The 18,255-nt window shown below is 44.4% G+C and overlaps 1 pseudogene; it reads left to right on the forward strand.

The window, feature by feature from the left end:
• The first annotated feature begins 225 nt into the window (after nt 1-225).
• LOC121677354 lies at nt 226-17,891 on the forward strand (annotated as a pseudogene).
• Nucleotides 17,892-18,255: the final 364 nt, after the last annotated feature.

Below are 18,255 nucleotides of genomic sequence, written 5' to 3' on the forward strand. Positions count from 1 at the left end.
TTGTCCCCAGTCACACTGACTTGGCCTCAATTGTGAAACCAATCAAACAGAGTAGAAATGGCAATTTTGTAAGACAAAGCCACGGTGAAATTGTCACCCTGCTCTGTTCCTTCTTGGTGTACACCCTCGAAGAGAAGCCAGCTGCCTGCGTCCTGAAGATACTAAAACAGTCACAAGCAAAGAAACTAAAGCAACTCCAACCACCATCGTGAACTTGTCAGTACTATGACTGAACCATTGAGAACAGAAATCCGTTCCTACCTAGCTTCAGATGAAACCCAGGCCAGCATCTTCACTATAGCCTTACTGGAGCACCTTGAACGGTGTCCACTATGCCACCCATCCCAGGAGACCACAAGTTAGCCCACCACATGCCACTCTTCCCAGGAGACCCTGGACGCATGTGTTATACCTCCCAGAAGACCTGGAATCAGGCCAGCTGCTGTGGGAGACCCTGAACCAGAACAGCCTCCTACACTGCACCTGGCCTGGAGAAGCTGTAGGACCTAAGTGCACACTGTCCCATGAAGCCAAATCTTTAAATAATTCCTACTTGGATGTGGATACTTCACTCAAGACGATTAAATATGCTAAGTCATGTCTGTGGCACCTGCTACATCATCAGCCTCAAGTGCACCAGGTGAAATTCCATCTTGCAAATCTTTGGGTTTTCTGTCATCATTATAAACTTGGACAGGGAAGCTTTTCAGCTGTGGCCCCTCTAAAGTACTGTACTCTGCCTCCCCTCCCCGAATCAATGAGTATTCAAAAGTAGCTGTGAAATTCCAATTCATAATTTTTGACCACCAAAGGATAAGAAAGCTTTCTGTACGGACAATGAAGTTTCAAGATGTTCTCGCTAAAAAGTCACAACCATTGATATTGTTGAGTATGAGACGTCTCCGTGGTTAAGAGCACTGCCTGCTCTTCCAAAAGTCCTGAGTTCAATTCCCAGCAACCACATGGCGACTCACAACCATCTGTAATGAGATCTGGCATCCTCTTGAGGAAGAGACCTAGTCAGTTATCCTCATCAACTTAGACCATGAAATCCAATGCAATTCAACAGAACTGCCATATATGGGCTGTCCATGCAGGCTTGGGCAATGCCAGTGCACAAATTTCATTTTTTCATTCATTATCAACAGGCCACATGTTCTACACCTTTCAAATAGTGCCACTCCCTGTGAGCCTCTGGGGACCATTTTCACTCAAACTACCACATTTAGGTCCTTCCACAGAGGGGCCTATGGCTTTCTACAAGGGTAACTGTACACTGTAATGGGAGGAAAGGAAACAATCTGAATTTCCGGGTTTTGTTGGATACTGTTTCTGAATTGAAGCTGTTTCTGGGAGAACCCAAGAAACACTGTGACTCCCAGTTAAAGTAGGGACTTGTAGAGGTCAGGTGCTTAATGGAATTTGGACTGAAGACCAACTCACAGTAGGTCCAGTGGATGCCTGAACTCATTCTGTGGTTATTTCCCTCATTCCAGAATGTTTAATTGGGATTGATACACTTAGGAGTTGGCAGAATTCTCACATTAGTTCCCTGATCTGTGGAGTGAGGGCTGTTGTGGTTGGAAAGGCTACATGGAAGCCTTTAGAGTTGCCTCTGCCAAAGAAAACGGTGACTCTCAAACAGTGTCGCATCCCTGTAGGAAGTGCAGAAATCAGTGCCACCATCGAGGACTGGAAAGATACTGGGGCCGGTGGGAACCACCACATCTCCATTGAACTCTCCCATCTGTCCAGTGCAGAAGGACAGTTGATTACGAAAAACTCAATCAAGGAGTGACTCCAATTGCAGCTTCTTGATCAGATGTGAGATCCTTACCTGAGCAAATTAACACATCAGCCAGTACATGGTACGCAGCTATGGAGCTAGCAAATGCCTTTTTTTCAGTACCTGCCTATAAGGACCACCAGACGCAAGCTGCTTTCAGTTGGCAAGGCCACCTTTACTATTTTCCCTCAAGGATATATTAACTCTCCTGCCCTGTGTCATAACTTACTTAAACGGGATCTCAATCATCTGTCTGTTCCACAATATATCACATTGGTGAAGTATATGGATGATACATTGTTGATTGAACCAAATGAGCAGAAGGCAACAACCACTTTGGATTTATTGATTATACATAGGCATATCAGAGGATGGAAAATAAATTCAACCAAAATTCAAGGGTCTTCTCCCTTAGTGAAATTATTAGGGGCCCAGTGGTGTGGGGCTTGCAGGGATATTCCTTCTAAGGTGAAAGATAAGTTATTGCACCTGGCCCTTTCCACACCAAGAAAGAAGCACATTTGGTGGGCCTGGTAGGACAGCACATTCTTCACTTGATGTGTTACTCAGGCCCATACACCAAGTGGCTGGGAAAGTTGCTAGCTTTGTGTGGAGCCTGGAACAGAAGAAGGCTCTTCAACAGGTCCAGGCTGCTGTGCAGGCTGCTTTTCCATTTGAACCATATGATCCAGCAGACCTGATGGTGCTTGAGATGTCAGTGACAGATAGGGATGTTGCTGGGAGCCTTTTACAGCCCCCTACAGGTGAATCACAGAGGAGACTTTGGGGATTTTGGAACATGGCTCTACCATCATCTACAGCAACTATTCTCCCTTTGAAAGACAGCTCTTGGCCGGCAATTGGGCCTTAGTGGAAACTGAGCATTTGACAATGGGTTATCAAGTTATCATGCAATCTTAGCTGCCTATCATGAGCTGTGTGTTATCTGACCACCAAGTCGTAAAGTAAGACATGCACAAAAGCAGTCTTATGAAATGGAAGGGGTATATACACGATCAGGCCCAGACACAAGCAAGCTACGTGAAGAAGTCACCCAAATACCTAGGTTACATTTTGTTTGAAAGGAGAAATGGCCAGATGTGCAATTGTTTGCCAATTCAAGGACTGTAGGCAATGGATTAGCTGGATGATCAGGGACTAGAAAAGAGCATGATGAGAAAGACTTCTGGGGAAGAAGTACGTGGATAGATCTCTCTGACTGAGTGAAGGATATGAAGATACTTGTTTCCCATGCCTTCAAAAGGCATTCACTGGGCAGGGGGGTGGTGGCACGCCTTTAATCCCAGTACTTGGGCGGCAGAGGCACGCTGATCTCTGTGAGTTCTAGGCAAACCTGGTCTACAAAAGTTAGTTCCAGGATAGATCTCCAAAGATTCAGAGAAACCCTGTCTCGAAAAATAAAAAATAAAATAAAACAAAACAACAAACAAACAAACAAAAACAAAAGGCATTCACTGAAAGGTAATTTCAGCTGAGGAGTTCAGTAACCAAGTAGATAAGATGACCTATTCTGTGGACAGTCAGCATCTTTCCCCAGTCATTCCTGTCATTGAGCAACAGGGCCATGAACAAAGTGAACATGGTAGCAGAGATGGGGGTTATGCATGGGCTCAACCACATAGCCGCATCTACCTAAGCCGGCCTGGTTATGGCTGTTGCTGAACACCAGATCTGCCAACAGCTGAAATCTGCTAGCACTGAGTCCTAGATCAGGCGCTATCCCCTGGGGTGACCAGTCAGCAACCTGCTGGCAGGTTGACTACATTGGACCACTTCCTCTGTAGAAAGGACCACTCTTTGTCCTTACTTGAGTAGATACTTATACTAGTTGTGGATTATTTGCCTTTACTGCACATCATACTTCTGCCAAAACCACGATCCATGGATTTACAGAGTGCCTTATCCACAGTCATGTTATCCCACACGGTATTGCTTCTAACAAAGAACTCACTTCACAGTTAGAGAAGTGTGATAGTGGGCCCATGACCATGCAGTCCTCTGGCCTAATCATTTTCTCCATCATCCTGAAGCAGCTTGCCTAATAGCAAGATGGAATGGCCTTTTGAAGACACAGTTATGGTACCAATTATGTGACAGCAGCCTTGAGGGCTAGGGCAGAGGTCTCCAGATGGCAGTATATGCTTGGAATCCACGTCGAATATATGATACAGCTTCCACTCTACCCAGGATCCATGGAACTAGGAATAGTATGAAATACACCATTGTAATGGCTGAAGAGATGGCTCAGCAGTCAGTATTGCATACTGTAAAAGACCAGAACCCAAGTTTAGGTTCCAGCGTCTGTGGGATGACTCAGAAACTCCTGTCATTTAGGTTTTAAAAGCACATGATGCCTCTGGCCCCCCTTGGCCACCTGCTTAAGTACACATATCTACACAAAGATGCACACACATACTCATAATTAAAATATCAAAAGTACATGTTCAAATACATTACAGGAAGCTATTTCACACCAAAGGGCATGGCCACACTCTACCAGCAATGAAAGCATTCTGTTTTAATTGTGTGCAGTGGTTCCGTGTGTCAGTCTGGTATGATGAAGGAGTGCAGAATCACTTTCCCAGCATGCTCGAGGCCTTGGGCTCCACCTCCAGTACTGCAAGGAAGAAAGTTCTCATCACATGTGAATTATACTCTAATAAAGTTGATAATTTAAAGTAAGATTATACACTCAACGATTAAGAAAAATTATTGTGGCTTTTGTGAAATAAGAGAAGTAAATATTGTTTGTGTTGAGTAGTCTATGGTAGAAAATAAGAAAGTAGGAAGATGGATGTGAGGGAGGAGGGTGGGATTCTTCTAGTACAAACCATGATTTAAGCATCCTGACTCTCCTCAGAGAGATGGGTGATATCATTTAACACTAATGGGACTTGATGTATGCTGTGAATATGTTTTATCACCACTGGTTAAGAAAGAAGTTGCTTTGGCCTATGGCAGTGCAGAATAGAGCAAGGCAGGAATTCCAAGCAGAGATAGGGGAAAAAAGATGGGGAAGTCAAGAAGATGCCATGTAGCTGCTGAAGGAGACAGACACTAGAATCTTACCAGTAAACAACAAGTCTCATGGTAAAATATAAAATAATAGGAATGAGTTAATTTAAGGTGTAAGAGTTAGTTAATAAGAAGCCTGAGCTAAAAGGCTGAGCAGTGTTTTAATTAATACAGTTTCTCTGTGATTTTTTTCAGTTCTAGGCACCTGGGAAATGAATGAGCAGTCTCCACCTACAGGGGCTGACTTTAGAAGGGTTGAGCAAAGAAGAGATCTTGTGGCTCAGGGAATTTCACCAACTGTAGGTTAAACCCACCTGATGTTTATACTCAAAAACACAAACCTGAATCCACAAAGTGGATCCCTGTGGAATCTAATCTATCAGAGTCCACTTAATCCTAGCTTGCTTTAAGGTGTTTTTACAGGTCTATCTCCTACACAAAGAGAGTGATTTCAACTCATGATTTTCTCTGATTGACTTTATTTACTAATTAAAATGGGCTTTAAAAGTAGAAAGGGGGGAGGTTAATTCAGTCAAATGTTGTCTTCAGAGTGAGCGGGAAAGTCAGTGGAGACCATGTTGATATTTGTATTTTCCTCTCTTAAATGTGTGGCTTCACCATGAAACCAGTTCTGACCTCTAGTTAAATCTTTTCCCCATAAACGTAAGGTATTTGGCTTTATATGTCCACTTTAGAGATGAACAGACTTCAGAAGTGACATAATTAAAATATGGATCCCATTGCATTCTCAGAGGGAGTAAAATTAGTTAAAATAATGTTTTACACATCAGCATCCTTCTGCTCCGGAGCTGGTTTTGGGTTTTTGTTGCTACCATTTTGAAACAGGGTCTTGTGACTGAGCCACTGGGACTGACCTTGAACTCGGATCCTGCTTGCCTCAGCCTCCCAAGTGCTTCAGTAAGAGGTGGATGCCAGTCGACACAGGTCATCCCAGATATCAAGCTTCTCTGGAGATAAGAGAACAATGTATGGTATGGAAAAAAAAATCAAATCTCTTTCTGTCTGCCTCTTTTACTTTCCCAGTCTTTAACTGGATCAACTGGAAACGATGGAGCACAGAGAGGAAGAGCAAAGCCGTCACAGAGAAGTAAATAAGATTCCAAGCCAGAAACTGGCCCTCGATGATAATATTAATATAATATGAAAATATTAATTTATTATTAGTATAAATAATAAGATCATGAGGATAAAGGGTACATTGGGGAGGCTAGAGCAGGAGGGTCCCTGGTTCTTGCTAACCGGACAACTGAATGAATGAACCCCAGGCCAACGAGAGACTGTCTCAAAAAAATACAGTGGATGGATCCTGAGCTTAAGTCTGGTCTGCACTCCCACCTGTATACACACACAAACTCACACACATACACCATACATTCACACACAAACACCCATACCCCCCTACACAAACACCCCCACACACCATACACAACCAAAACCATATGTGATAACCTTCAGATGTCTTCAGTAAAGAACATCTTCATAAAGCAGTGGCTATTACATATTACCAACAATGAGCCAACAGTTCCCAGGGAAAAATAGCTAATAAGCTAATAACTGCTGCCGGGCTCCTGTGGTTCCCTTCCACCTAGAAGCACTTCCTCCCCTATTCTGTTGTCCCCAACAGCCTTGATGGCTGAGTGGTGGTAACACTGGGTGACTAACATATCCTATTTGAATAGCCTAGCACAGAACATCAAAGTAAGTATTTATCTCATTTTCCTCTCCCCCATCCCTCCCTAAGACTCGTTCAAAATGAATATATATTCCTGGGAGTTTCTGACTGACTCTTGATACACTAGCAGCTGTGGAATTAAGAATTTAAATGACTTTCTTACTGCTGGCATTCAAATTTTGAAGAGCTTAGTTACAAATCAAACAAGTTCCAACAGCAGCTGGAAAGTAGCTGGCCTTGAATATGAGGGTAGGAGACTGGCCATTGGAACCCTCAGGATGCTGCCTGAGCCCAGAGGAAGGGAGGTCTAATGACTAAGTGGATTACATCACAGAGTCATTTGTGGATGACACCATTTGAAACATGCTTTGAATTTCAGATGTTTTTGAGTGTGTGAACTATATTTAACTTCTTTCTTTAGGAAACAAAAGGGTGCTTATGAACAACATTAAGGAGAAAACTTAAGGAAATTGGAGAAGGACCACCATGAATAAGACACTTACTTTTCAGGCATGAGGACCTGAGTTCATATCCAGAATGGGTATTTAAAGAGTTAGATGGGTGGGTGGCCCACACCATAATCCCAGTGCTAAGGAGGGGGAAACAGACAGCTCTCTGTGGCTGGATGGTCAGCCAGTACAATCCACTTGGTTAGTGTCAGGCCTACAAGAGACCCTGCCTCAAATAAAACAAGGGAGAGAGTGCCAGAGAAGCAATAACCATCGTTGTCCTCTGACCTCTGCTCATGTGCACACACGCATACATGCACACACACACGCACACATGTACACACACACCAGTCACACACACACACACACACACACACTCGCTCAAAAAGAGAGAGAAGAACAGAGAGAAACAAAAGAGAAAGAGCATCACTCTTTACCATGTCCGGGTGAACGCTACTAGTACCTCCTTGGGCAGAAGCAGGAGAGCCTAGGAGGATGCTAGCCCAGAGAAAGACACAGGAGAGTTGACTTTTGGCAACTATGTAATTTTTTTTTCGTGTGAAGTGCAAAGTGAGCTCACTCCATCAGTGAAGCAGGAGACTGGAGTAATAAAATATCCTGAGTGGAAAAGGTTTTAAACAGATGAAAAATGGGTCAGGGCCTAATTGAGAAGCGTCTTGAAGAGCTGCAGAAACCCCGTGAATAGCTGAGAGTCCCTTGCCTCACTGGAAACCTGCCACATCAGCTGTTGGCTCTGTAATTAAAATCTCCTTTGTAATACTAATGAGGACTATTTCAGTACAGGAGAAAGGCAAGTTCGAATCAAATAAGGAGTAATGGAGTGGAGGAAGTCAAGGTACAGAGAGGTGTTCGGGGAACATGCCCGCGATTCCTTCATCTACTCCCACTTCTGCTCCCTGGAGGCTCTCCTGAAATCTCTCAGGACTTGCCCCTCACTCAACCCCCTTTCAAGTTCTGAGCCTACAGTCAGACACACCTGTAGCTTCAACCACCCACGGATGGAAAACATCTGGAAATAATTGCATCTGTGCCCAACACTGGGCATTTCTCCTTGTTAAAAATCGATGTGCAGACGGTAGAATCTACACTTCATACTGTGACGATGGGAAGGCGCTTACAGTGCACACTTACAGGTGGGTTAGGTGCAAATGCTACAAGACTTGCGCAACTTGTCCCTGGAGACACCCGTGTCCTGTGCAGGTGAGGCATGCACTCTACCCTTAGCTACAGTCCCAGGCCCAATTTCTAAACTTTAGGAGCAGCGAGCAGCCCAGGAGCCGATCCCCGCAGAATATCTAAGGATGATTGGGCTTACCACGGAGGTGGCAAAGGAAATGGAAGACCCACTGTAGAGTTACACCAAGCATGACATGATTCCCAGCATGCAACTGCTTAGTACCGTCTTAACGGGAGAGCCTGTCGACTGTGGTAGAAGAGGGGTCCCTAGCTGTACCCCGGATGTTTATTTTAGGACATACGCGCTGCTGCCCAGTGCATCAGTTGCTTCCGTGTGCTATTTGCTTTTCTTGTCAGCAGAAACCCGGTGAATAACAAAATACTTCACAGAAGCAACTTGAGGATGAAAGGGTTGTTTTCTCGTGGCTCCAGACATACAGTCTGTTACCATGGGCAAGGCCTGGCGATGCGACTAGTTCTCGGTGATGTCGGCGTAGGGCTGCTTGCTCACATCTGGGGAACCAGGAAACAGAGACAGGGGGTTTTCTTCCCATTCTTTGCACTCTGCCAGGTACCCCAGTCCGTGGCATGGAACTGCTCACATTCACGGGTGGGATTTTTCGTCAGTGGAGAAGCCTTCCACAGAGTTGCAGGCACACTCAGCGTGTGCCTCACTTGCTCTCTGCCTAGAGGTATTTTCAACTGAGTGGCCTTTAGCGTGCAGCCCAGGATAGCTATGACTTTAGCACAACACAAAAGAATAAACGTATTTTTAAAAACATTACGTTATTTTCTTTTTATAATGTTTTTATAACTTGATTACAGGGTTCTTGAGTTTGAGATTTGGAACTGACAAAGTCACGCCAAAATTTTTAAATGATGGGCTGCCCTACCTTACAAGGCTTCTTTCTTTCTTTCTTTCTTTCTTTCTTTCTTTCTTTCTTTCTTTCTTTCTTTCTTTCTTTTCTTTCTTTTCCTTTCTTCCTTCCTCCCTCTTTCCCTCCCTCTCTCTCTCGTTCTTTCTCCCTCCCTCCCTCTCTTTCTCTCTTTCTTTTTTTTTGAGACAGAGTCTTACTGCATAGACCACATTGGCCTCAAACTCACAGGTATATACATGCAAGACATTTCTTAACCTATTCAAGAGAGGAAATGGTATGAGCCAGAAGAGACAGCCTGAGAGAGAAAAAAAATTAGAGTAAAAAAATATCAAGAGGGTGATCCTGAGAGAAGAGATTGTGTGTGTGTGAGTGGGGATAGACAGAGACAGAGTCAGAGACCTGCATCTCCAAAACTAACTCTTAACCATCTTGCAGATGGAAAGAATAGGAATAGGATGTTCTCTAGGTAGACAAGTAGGCCCAGGTGTCATTGTACCTATTGTTATGAGGATCACAACTTCAAGGAGGGGAGAATTCATCGGTTTTCAGTTCAAACCAAACTTCACACAATGTCTGGCACAATGTATGTTCACTGTGTATTAATTAGAGAACTCCAGAGAGTCAGTAAGACAATATGAGAAAGCCAACAGACTAGCAACCAACAAGGACATGGCAGTGTCTAGTTCATATTTCCTGATAGACCATGCCAGGATCTGCTCCAATTAGTCAGTTTCTGCGTGTTAGACTTCACTTAATAGTTTTAATTTTTTCCCCCTGGAGCATGAAGTATCTCCCACAGGTGCTTAAGATGAACATGTGCTCTGGCATGTCCTAAGAGGTCATGGAAACTTCAGGAGCTCAAGCCTAGGAGGGGAAGCCAGTCCCAGGGATTGCTGCTTCAATGGTAAACAGTCTGTAGGTCCTGTCTGCAGAGCATGAACTCGGCTTTGTTTTTTCTTCCCCACGATGGACCAACACCCTAGAAGCCACTGAAGTGCCCCCCCAGGAGCTAATTACATTAATTACATTCATAATTCTTACATCTGCAAAGCAGGGCATAAACGGAGCATAACCTTAGTCCTAGTGGAGAAACAAAGATTAAAAACTCCAAGATAATATGACTTACGGAGCCTCTTAATTCTCTGAAATTTCCTGAGTGTCCATAGTGGGGGAGTCACAGACAGAATGTTGCCCAACTTAATTTATGCTGGGCCATAAAATATATAAAGTATGGCATTTGTTAATATATTTTCATACATGCAAGATTGTGCATATTGAGAGAAAGAGAGAGAGAAAGAGAGAGAGAGAACTTCGTTTCCCTTTAGAGCAGAGATTTCAAGGACAGTGGAACAACAATCATCACTCAGTTGTTCCATCATTGACAAAGACCATCAATATGTTTTATGCTGCCACATTTCAAGAGCCCAAAATGTTCCGTGCATTTTTAAGTTTTGCGAAGTAATTGTTTCAATCACACTGTAGGACTCTACATATTGTGTTGGGTTCTCATCTCACCCTTTAACTCCAGCAGAAGAGCCCTGGCCAAGGCTGCTAGCTCATGGGCCGTAATTTTAACTCACGGCTCACCCTCTGCCATGAATGGAGCCCATGGTTATTACCCCCTTCTCCTCCTTGAAAGGTGATTTGATAATCACTGGAAATTGAATAAAGTGTGGCTTAGTACTTGGCAGCGGCAGGGCTTGTCTTCCCTGTAATTCTTATTCATTCATTCATCAAATTATTGAATGGCCCTGTGAAATAACTAGATCCTAATAGAGGAAACGTTGAAGAAAATCCAGTGTGTATGACTTCCAAAATGTGGGGTCTGGGGGGCTAAAGTGGATTGGTGCATGTATAATAAATGCATAGAGGTGAAGAAGGCAAGATAAAGTGGTTACTGGGTGGGGCTTCATCACCGTCACAGGGGTAGGGGGAGTTGTTCAAAGAGCCTTGCACCCACGAAGGGCAGCTAATGGTAAGACCTCATGGAAAGCAGTGGGTGTCACTTAGGAGACGGACCACTTTGCAAGTAGCAGAAGGCAACAGTGGGGATGGCAAGTGGATAATCTGAACTGGTAAAAACAAGGGGCAATGAGGAGAAGGTGGGTGAGCATGGCTGTAAAGGTGCTTAGGCCAGCAAGGCGGCACACGCCTTTAATCTCAGACCTCATGAGGAAAAAACAGGACGTTTGAGAGTTCAAGACCAGTCTGAGCTATGCAGTGAGACCCTGTCTCCAAAACCAAAGGGTGCGGCGGCATGAATAAATCCAAAATACATTGTATGAATCAAAAAGAGTCTCCTAAAAAAACCAAACCAAAGAAAAGGAGGTATTTAGGTGACTAGAAAGATGGCATCTGAATAACAAAGAGAAAGGAGCTCTACGGGGCAATGCCTAGTCTTGTGATTTGAGCAGCCAAAGGGAGAATGTACCCAAACAGTGATCGCAATCCAAGAGGAAGAACAGATTTGTGTGGGATGAGAAGATATGTTCACTGAGATTAAAATGAAAACACTGCGCTGTGGCGATGTTACATGAGAGTGTTTTTACAAAAGCAACTCTGGGGCTCTCCGGGCTCGGCAGAGCACACTTATTTATTCAACACGAGTTCCTGAGGAATAATAATTCCTGCTGGAAGAGCAAGGGTGGGAGGGAGCGTGACGCCCACAGATGGCCTTGGCCCTGGAGGAGCTCACAGGGTGTGAAGTAGAAAGTCGTCCAAATAATTAGTGTTAAATATTACAGAAGATGAGAGACCAGGTAGGTAAAAGCTCACATTGCATCTTCTGGCCCCAGTTCTCAGGGGTGAGAGCATTTACATATGCCGGTGGTTCGGGAGCCTACCATGGGACTACGGGGAGGTGGAGAAACCTGTCATTCATCTCAATGGCAAGATTAGAATCACACAGACATTTGTGTCCTCATAAGCATGGCTGACTTTATCCTCCTGGTGACAGGGGTTGGATAAAACAACCAAAGTTCTGAAAGTTCCGAGCGACGTGATTTTTAATGAAAACCCCCTGTGGCAACATGGAGTAAACATTGAAGAAAGCTGGACAAGGAAGAAACGCTGGATGGTTGTGATTCCTTGACAAAAACAGAAATATCAAAACAGGGCGATGGTGCTGAAAAGGAATCAAGTTTGGAAATGCTCACTGAAATCAGGGTCAAAACATGGTTTGGCTAAAGTGCTTAGGGTGTGCTCGAAAGACCAGTGAGACTCAGAAGCTCGGGATGAGGAGGGGCGATGCTATTTGAGCCAAGTCTAAAGGCTTCTGAACCACACAAGCTAAAGGAAGTAGGGATGGAACTCTAAGGCCAAAGGTAAATGATATAGAATGAAGGAAGGAGCTGATAAACCTTACAGACTCAAGGTCAGAAATTCTGGAAAAATATGTTTTTCATATTCTGGAAAAGAGGGGTATCTCAGGAGGTGGGGTGGCAGGAAAAGAGAGAGACAACTTAGCCTTTCTGCCTTCTTGTTCTATCTGACTCCAGTTCTGTAGATGGTGCCACACAGTGAGGTTGGTACCCCTGCACAGCCCACCGCCTCATGCACCGGTCTCCTCTGGATGCTCCTTCACAGACACTCAGGACGATCGCTGAACCAAATACTTAGGAGCCTCAAATTGCTGTGCACGTTAACAGATAAAATCTGCCCCCAGCATGGTGGTGCACACCTTACACCCCAGCACTAGAAAAGGCAGAGGCAGGTGGGTCTCTGTGAGCTTGAGGCCAGCCAGGACTACACAGTGAGACTCTGTCTTTAAAACAATCCAGTCAACCCCCTTGAGCAACTAATTGGAATTTCTGTTTTCCTGCCATGGCCTTAATCGCTAAACGGTGACATTAATGAAGATGATGACCACAGTTGGTGGGGGGTGGGCTGCAGTAGGTACACATCATGGTCTCTAAGACATCAAAGGTCTCTAAGACACTAGTAACAGATCCATCAGGCTAAAGGGATCTCCATCAAAATAATAAACAGAAATTGGCTTTTTCTCTGCACCAATATTTAACTCATGGTTCTAAGGCGTCAACGCTTCCAGATCCTACCGGTAGGGGCACTCGCTGGGGTCATAGGTCGCTGCGTTGAACCACCGCAGGGCTAGAGTGTAGGAACGAAGGCAGCTTGGTTTAACAACCCTGCCAAGGAGAGTACAGAGGTTATGTCTACTAAAATCTCCACAGTTGAGTGCGTTTCCTCCTGCATACCTGTGTGAGCCCCTTGTCTTGGTATATGTTCAGTGTGCTCTAAGCAGTTGAACTATGCAGTTTTCATGAGCACTATCTTTAACGGATGGGACAGCAGACAGTCACACTTCAGCCTGGGGTGTGTCATGGAGGTTTTCTCAACAATGAAAGACACGTCTGTCACCTTCAGGGAAACAAGGGACAGTATTGATTGCCAATGACAAACTGTTGGCTTTCAAAGTACAATAAAAATAAATTGGAGGGAGCTGGAGAGATGGTTCAATGGTTAAGAGCACTGACTGCTCTTCCAGAGGTCCTGAGTTCAATTCCCAGCAACCACAAGGTGGCTCACAGCCATCTATAATGAAATCTGGTGCCCTCTTCTGGTGTGCGGGCATACATGGAAGGAATGTTGTCTACATAATAAATAAATTTTTAAAATTAAATTAAATTAAATTGGACTAGGGTTGGAGAGATGGCTCAGTAAGAGTGGCGCTTGTTGCTCTTCCTGAGAACCTGGGTTTGATTTCCTGTACACAAAAGGAGGCTCACATTGGTCTGTAACTACAGCCCTAGAAGAACCAGTGCCCTCTTCAGTCCCCAGGCATGCACCTGGTGTGCAAACATGCATGCAGACAAGATACACGTTACAGTTATCTCAGAATTCTAGTGGTCGTCTTTGTCAACTTGGCCAATATTTTTAAATTAATTTTTTAATTAATTTAATTGATTTTCTAAATAAAAGGCTACCTACAAAGCAGGGAACTAAGTAAAGGGTCCCTTCCTGGAGATTTATGCATGCACGCCTTCATGCCTTGTTCTTCCTCTTTGCCCTACTTGCTCCCTTTGCTACTCCTTCCCTACTCACATAACCTCCCCCCTCTTCTCTCTCTTTAGAATGAGTTTTGTGGGGAATCCCAAGAACTGGGTTTTGTTTCTTGTTAGTCTGAGTGTTCTGTAAGGGGAGGTGGCTACCAGCCTCAGAGAACATTTGCCAAATCATAAAAATTCGGTGCTGTCTGAGAAAATGTCCATTTGAAGTTTAAGATAGACCAAGCGGATTTATTGTAATATAACATATTGTTATGGTGTAAGACAGACCAACCAAATTTTACTGAATCCATCAATAAATTGACATGAACTAGGATCCTATTTTGAAACAATGTTTAAGAAGCTGCTGTTTGCCAAATTTTGGTGCGATATGAAGCTAAACATTAATTATTATATTAAAAAAACTGTTACACTTCTGTGCCTTTTCTAACTACATGTTGTGCTTGGCTTGGCTGTGGTGTGTACATGAGCCAGAACAGGTCAACACAAGAGTGTGTTTCCCAGCAGGCCGAGATCCCAGCTGTCCCTTATTACACTTCACATTAGAGAGCTTTGTCAAAGGGGGGAGCTGAAATCTTCTCCCAATCTTTAGCTATTACCGCTTTGAAAAACAAAACTTTTATAAAATTATATTATTTGCATCAGCATGTAATTGGCTTATGATCATTTCAGCAGAATATATTTACAGTCGTTGTTTTAAGAGGGCAAGTACATTCCCATCGGAGCACAGTGTGCAAGCTGCATAAACATGATTATCCAATAACTATTAAAGTATAAATGTGTGCAGAGGCGAAAAATAAGAATAAAAACTTGACGGCCTGACAAAGAAAGAAAAGAGAAAACCAAGCGGCTGGCCTTAACAGCTTGCTCATGAGAGTTCCCTTCAAAATGTCTACAGGTGTTCCTTTGACCTGTCTCCCTGCCAGAGGATGCATGTCTTAAGTCCTGCCCCGGTGGCTGCCAGCCAAGAGCATAACAGACCTAGGGGCTTCTTGAGCTGGCAGCTATCCAATCCTCCTCTTTCTCCCTTGAAGATCCAGCATGCACTGTTTTGTTTAACTCTTCTTTATCTCTAGCGAGGTTGTTCTGCAAAGTTCTTTACCCCAGTTCTAAGACCTTCATTATCTCCTTTCTCTAGTTCCTCCTTCTCAAAGTTTCTGTTGGCAGTCAATATCTAAACACATAAAATTCCAAACCTTTGCAAAACCAAAGAGCAAGACAGTGTCGGGGAGTGTGGTGCAGAAAAGAGGTGAACTAGGCAGGGCCTGTTCAAGGGAGCCTTTGATACAGACAAGAGCAGAGGTTAAACATCTGAATGTGACTGTGTCCAGAGAAGAGAGGATAGGATGTAGAGCCAGGGAAAACATCACACCGAAGGAACCATGGATGAAGTGGGACCAAAAGAAGATTACAGGAGAAATCAGCTCTACCAACAGGCCTCTTAATCAGGAAAAACGTGATGCTAGCATTGGATGTCCACCTGACAAGACTTAGAAGAACCTAGGAGAAAAGCAGGAGGGACAATTTTGATTGGGTCATTTAAGATGGTAAGACCCACTTTAATTGTGGGTGGCACCATTCCTTGGTTGAGGGCCCCTAACTAAATAAGAAGGAGGATGCAGGCTGAACATCCGCGTTCACCGTCTTAGGCTTCTTGTCTCTTGCCTCTGCTGCTACACTTCCCCCACCACGATGCACTCTAATGGTGAGCCAAAATAAACCGTTGCTTCCTTAAGTTGCTTTGGTTGGGTATAGTGTTATAACCAGGAAAGCAGCTAATATAAAGGCATTGTTTGACAAGCTGGGGGAGGTCTGAAAATTGGCACAGGTCTTTAGAGACCTCTGACAGCATTTTTATCAGAAGCGTAGGGGGGAAGTTCGATGGCAAACTTAGGAGAACTAGAAAGTTGGAAACACTGAAACTGGCCTTTCCCAAGTTTTTACGTTAAGGAGAAAAGTCTGCAATCTCACCTTCACACGGCCAGCTGAGCTTGTGAGTGTCTGCTGATTTTGTCTGGATTTTATTCTGTTACTGGGCCACAGCATATGAACTGTGCAGGAAGCTGTACAGTCCCTGAATTCCACTGCTAGAACTGCCGCCAGAGCAAGCAGCAAACGATGATGGGACCTACAGAAATGTAGCTTCTTGTGGCTCTGAAAACAAGAAGTCTAAGGGTTAGGCACCAGCAGTCTTGGAATCTGGCCAGGTATCTGACTTTGATTTGCCAATGGCCAAGTTGACCTGCACCCTCGCTTAGCATTTCCTCCGCACAAGCATCCCTGCCTCTTCTTTTGCGGCTCCAGTGCTACTATCTAAAGCTTGTAAACACATTTGACTTGAATCACCACCTACAGCCTTATCTCCAAATACACCTGGACATCAGGGATCCAGATGAACGCACTGGAGAGTGCGGGGAAGGGTGCCATCCAAAAGGACACCAGGTATTAACTGGAGTGTCAGAGGTGTACCCTTCTGCTCTCTAACCACAGAAAAAGCAGATAAGATAACCCTCAGAGGAAGTCAGAGCTAAAGTCAGAGGAAAGATGAACAACATGAGAAGGCACCTGTGTTCCTGAGGGTCAGAGATCGTGTGTGTGTGTGTGTGTGTGTGTGTGTGAAGCATGCTCAGGCTGAGAATGCACACGGTACAATGAAGCTCAGAAGTCACAAGGCTCCCTGGTGAAAACTCCTATCGTAGAGGGACTGCAGCCGACAGCATCAGGGACAGTTACACAGAGAGTTAGAAAGCCATCCCTCTATGCATATGCATGCATGTATGAATTAATAATATGCCCCTTTATGCATATATGCATATTTTAGTGGTGGGGTTCAAAAGTTCCACTTTCTGCATTTTTATGTATTTCACATTTTCATGAAATACCCAGTCATGGTGCAATAAAAGAAAGCCAGTCCATGGGATGAGGCACACAAGATCAAGGTGGTGCCCGCAACAGAGACACTGCCTTATGCTCTTAATTTCAAGAGAGAAGAAGAATACCTCTTCTTTTTTTCTTTTACGATTTAATTTTTTCATGTTTGTGTGTGAATATGTCTTGGGAGTGTATGCTCTGTGTATGCAGATGCCCTTGGAGGTCACAAAAAGGCAGTGGATTCCCCAGAGCTACAGGACACTTTTTTCAACTGTTTTGAACACTATAGGCATGGCAGGTTGTTATAGGGCAGTTAAAAACTGATTCAAGCTGGGTATGGTGGTACCCATCTATAATCCCAAAGACTAAGGCTGAAGGAACTTGGTGCCTGGGCTACATAGTGAGAGCATGTCTCCGAAGAAAGAAGGAGGAGGAAGGGGGGAGGAGGAGGAAGAGAAGGAGCAAAGAAGAAAGAAGGAAAGAAAGAAAGGAAGGAAGGAAGGAAGGAAGGAAGGAAGGAAGGAAGGAAGGAAAAAAGAAAGGCAGAGGGAAGAAAGGAGAGAGAGAATGAAAGAAAAAGAGAGTTGGGGAGTGAAGGAGGGAGAGAGAAAGGGAAGGAGATGAGAGGAGAAGGAGAAGAGGAAGTAGGGGGAATTGGAGTTATAAACATTCTCATCCATCCAAAAATGGGAAACTTCAGATGGTTTTCAACCCATCTGGGAAAAGTCTGGGAACATCCTTTGTGGTTTTGGTCCTGGTCCTCTGGAACCTTCACTCTGACCCCTCTTCCTCTTCTAGGAAAGGTGATTTGTATCAGTAGCTGAGTGGTTCTGGTGGCCCCAGCTTCCTGAGTCTATGCTATTTTATAAAATCTCTGTTCCTTTCAGGCCAGGTGGACAGTTTCCTGGAGATAACGTTCTCAACCATCCTTTGGGCTTCCCGTGGATGCCCCCATGAGACACAAAACAGACAGACACCTCCTTTATGGCCTCTGCCACTAAGGATGCTCAGGTTGGGCAGGAGGCTACCCTTCAGTCTTTGGTGTTGAAACCTCCTCTTTCTGGGGTTTCAGCAAAGGGTCCACCAGTCTTTGTCTGCGCATGTTCAGCCTTTGTCTGCATCCCAGTTCTGAATCTGGGGAATTCCCAAGCTGTGACCTCTCTGTTAGCGGTTCCCAGTCCTTTCTTGAGCTGCTCTCTCTACTGAAACAAAGGGCAAGGCTTCACCTTTGGCCCTTAGCAATCTCCTCTGCTCCTCACCTAAGCTCACCAAGTCAAGGCTGCATATTATAAATAGCCTCTGGAATTCATGTCCCTAAGCC

This window comes from Arvicola amphibius, chromosome 11 (assembly GCF_903992535.2).
Source record: "Arvicola amphibius chromosome 11, mArvAmp1.2, whole genome shotgun sequence".
Taxonomy (NCBI): Eukaryota; Metazoa; Chordata; class Mammalia; order Rodentia; family Cricetidae; genus Arvicola; species Arvicola amphibius.